Source organism: Rattus norvegicus, chromosome 16 (genome assembly GCF_036323735.1).
Source record: "Rattus norvegicus strain BN/NHsdMcwi chromosome 16, GRCr8, whole genome shotgun sequence".
In the NCBI taxonomy this organism is placed as follows: domain Eukaryota; kingdom Metazoa; phylum Chordata; class Mammalia; order Rodentia; family Muridae; genus Rattus; species Rattus norvegicus.
Window position 1 is genome coordinate 82726677 of NC_086034.1, and position 4235 is coordinate 82730911.

A 4235-nucleotide genomic window follows, 5' to 3' on the forward strand; every position below is an offset into this window, starting at 1 on the left:
TTCTAACATAGTCTTACACAATGCCACTTCTGTGGTTGTGTCACACTGACCGGGAAGCCAAAGCTCTTTTTGCATTGGGTAACCTGAGGTTGGACCCATAACACACCTGTGTTGTAGACTCTTAGCCTGAGGACCCCTCGGTCTCTGTGACCCTGACTTATGCAGGTGGTTTATAGTGGGGTCGGGAGAGAAGTCCAGGTGTCTGCACTCTGTCGTTTTAAGCTGTGTGACCTGGAACGATGTGTTTAACTTGACCTCAGATGTGTCACCAGTAAGCACTGAGGACTCAAGGCAAAATATTTATAAGATAAACTATTCAGGAATCAAAAGAGTGTGCAGGACTGGACCTAGACCCCTACACATCTGCAGCAGATGTGCAGCTTGGTCTTCCTGTGGGTCCCCTAACATTTAGCAAAGGAGCATCTCTGACCCTGTTGCCTGCCATGAATCTCCTTCCCCTACCTGGACTGCCCGGTTGGGCCTCCGTGGGAGAGAAAGTGCTTAGTCCTGCTGGGACTGGATATCCCAGGGGTAACTGGGGATGGGGGCTTCCCTTTCTTCGAGGAGAGTGGGAAGGGGTAGTAGGGGGAGGGACTTGTAGGGTAGGTCTGGGAGGCTAGGAAGGAGGGGCTATGATATGGATATAAAGTTAATGAAAAAATAAATTATTGAAAGAAAATTCTATTTGTGAGGACAAGCAGTTTCTCCACTTTGGAGAACACAAACTCTTGTTGTGTATTTTCATCTCATTTTTTAAAATTTCAAAATAAATACAGGATTAAAATATGAATAAAAAGGGAGACAGACAAACAGACAGGCACAAAGATATCTATTCTGTAATGCTGGAATGAAGGTCGCTCTAAGGAGAATGTGGTTCTGAGCGACAGTGAATGTGCCTCACTTGTTAAGAGCAGACCTAGAGGCTAGATGATGTGTTAATTTTTAAAACCACACTCCAGATGACACGAGAGTGTGGGCAGGGACCAGAGAGGGGTGACCTTATCTCACAACACAAGTTTGTCTTGTGAGAAACCATTCGAACCAGGCGGTGGTGGCTCACGCCTTCAATCCCAGCACTTGGGAGGCTGAGGCAGGTGGATCTCTGTGGGTTCAAGGTCAGCCTGGTTCTACAGAATGAGTTCCAGGACAGCCAGGGTTACACAGAGAAACCCTGTCTCAAAGGAAAAGGAGAAAGAAAGAAAGAACTCATTCATGCAATGCACAGGATTTCGGGATGAGGGTTTGTTCACAAAGAGACTCTATAAAGGGCATTTGCAGCTCTGGAGATAACATGATAGGAGTTATCAGTGTTGTCTGAAGACAGGGGCGGGGCAAGACACACTTGCTGCATTTCCCCATCCTGTCCTCACGTCCTGATCAGGGCACAACAATCCCTTAATCCAGCTAAAGTCTGTTCACCTTGGTTCCCTACCCACACACAGAAGGGGGGGGTGCTGCCAGGGCTAGAAACACAGGAGGGAGAAGCCATCGTGATGGTATCGCTCAGTGAGTAGATCCTCTTGGATGCTGGAGCTGGCAACATCCTTGAAAAAAGGGGCTGCCCTGTGTGACCTTGAGCCCAGAGCTCCCCAAGACCAGAGCAGAAACAGGCCAGCCAACCAGTACCCAAACACTTGTGTTCTGCATGCATGTTAACATACATGTCCAGGTTTTCTCGTTTTGTGCTTTCTATGATTGACAGAGGCTACCAACTTAGATGAGCTTTGTTGTGAAACACGTGGTACACATGAACCAGAAGCCCAGCAAACTGTCCTGGGAGACCAATCAATCATGCCTGCCTTTGCATCATAGAGATCCATCAACTCCCAGAGTGTCAACAGACAACAAGGTCCCAGTGTCCCCCCTGCCCTGGAACCTGGTAGTCACATTAGAGCATGGAAGGGTCCTTGCAGAGATCACTGAATGAGGAACTGAGGTGTGGGTTATCTACAGACTTCAATAGGCCCCAAGTAAGCACAGGTCCTTCTGAGACAAAGACAGACAGACCACCTCTGTGCTAGGCAGGCGGCACCTCTAGAAATGGGAGCCACTAGAGGGATGCATGGGCTTCTATCAGGCATGTCCTGGCCTTGTCGCATGGGCTACAAGTATCCAAAGATGGCTATGAGTGTAATCCGACACAAAATCTTAAGCTTAGTTAAAACACTGAGGGGTGTGGGTGTGTGTGTGTGTGTGTGTGTGTGTGTGTGTGTGTGTACACGCATGTATGACCTCATGTATGACCGTGGGTGATCATGTATATTCATAGATGCGGAGACCAGAGGTTGACACTGGCTGCCCTCCACCTTTGGTTTTGAGACTCTCTTACTGGACCTGGAGCTTGTGGACTTGGATCGGCAGGCCAGACAGTGTGCCCCATCGCCCCACCCTACCCCGAGACTCCTGCCTCCTCCTTCACCCCCAGAACAAGGATTATAGGCACATGTAGTCAGACTCTACATCTATGTGCATAGTAGGTCATCAGACACCGGTCCTCATGATCATAACAAAAAGTACAAGTTTGCTTCAGAATCGGAAGGTAATGCCTGTGTGCTGTCTGGGGGAGGAGAGTCCTTCTTTCGCTCAATAAATAGTTAATGAGTATTTGTTGAGCGTTGGCCAGGCTCCAGGCTCAGCAGGCACCAGGAAGGAAGTGACTTTGGTGTATATCGTAAGCACATGCCATGGCTGTACTCAGACATGCACATTCTCTGTCCCTTCCCTCCAGGTGAAGAGGAAATTCCTCACCCTACATAGTCCCTGGGCCCACACAGGCATCACGTGGAGAGTGACATTTTTGCATGGAGCAGTTTGTTCATAAACACTGGGCAGATGGGGCCTGGCTGTTCCAAGAGCAGGAGACATATCAGACTCACCAAAGGGCCCTTCCACAGGTGGCTCAAGCTGTCTTGTTCCTTCATGAGACTCCATGTTTAAGCAGATTCCAGAGAAGACCTTCAGGTTCTTTGTCAACGCTCTTGGAACCCAGGACCCTGGGTTTCCATGAACCCTGAGCAGGAAGACAGCAAGCTTGGCTGTCTTCTCCTGGGGTCCAGCCTCAGAGGCAGTTCAAGAACCTGCTGGGCAGCCCTATCAAGCCAGACTCAGCCCCACCCTCAACACATCAAGGAAGGGGAGTTATTCAAATTGGCCACATTGAGAAGAAGAGCCCCAGTGGCTCCGTTGGGGTGCTGATGTGAGGATTAGGCTAAAAGAAGGCAAGCAGTGTGTGTAGTTTTAGTCACGTGTCCTGCCTGTCATGAATCCATTATTGTCTCAGCTCCGTTCTCTCCTGTGTAGTCTGACAAGTTCTCAGAAGCACACCTGTAAAATCTCTTCCTGAAGACAAGCTCTCCCTCCTGCTGGCATCTGACCCCATGTGTTTCCTTCCCACAGCAGGAGATTCCTGGGAAAATCCCAACTTCTTGGGAACCCATATTTAAATTGTCTGGCAATAAAAGAACACAGTGTGTGTGTGTGTGTGTGTGTGTGTGTGTGTGTGTGTGTGTGTGCGCGCGCGCGAATGCGTGTGTGTGCGTGCAGGAGCACACATGCCAAGGTGTATGTGTAGAGGTGAAAGGACAGTTGTAAGTGGGTTCTGGGGATTGAACTCAAGTGTCAGTCTTGGTGACAAGTGCCCTTATCTGATGAACCATCTCACCAGCCCCACATCTCAAGCTTGAGGGATTTGGTGTGAGACTTCCTAAAATACATCTGTGTCTGAAACATCACAAACAGAATCCAAGCGGGAGCCAACATCAGAAGACACTCAGTGTCAGGTGACCGTGTGCAAGAACCATTTCTCCTTGACCCCTCGGACTTAGTTCCTATGGAAGGACTGGCACAAGTTACTTGGTTTTTGTAGTTGGCTTTGAGATGGGGTCTTGTCATGAAGCACAGACTGGCCTCACCTACTGTTCTCCTGTATCGCGTTCCCAGCTGCTGGAGTTAGAAGCAAGCATCAGTCAGCACGCCCAGTGCAGCCTTGATCTGGAAAACTCCCTGCCCCATCTCTTAACAGTTTTCTCTAAAGACATTGCTGCCTGTCTGTCTTGTGGTTTATCTGTCTCTTGTCACTAGGATGAGGTCAGTTCTGATCAGTCTGATCTTACCTGATGGGGTGTGTGTGTGTGTGTGTGTGTGTGTGTGTGTGTGTGTGTTTTGAAGGAAGACAAGGAGTTAGTATCAATAAAGCCTTTCTGTCCAGTATTAAGCAACTAAGAATTACAGATGGG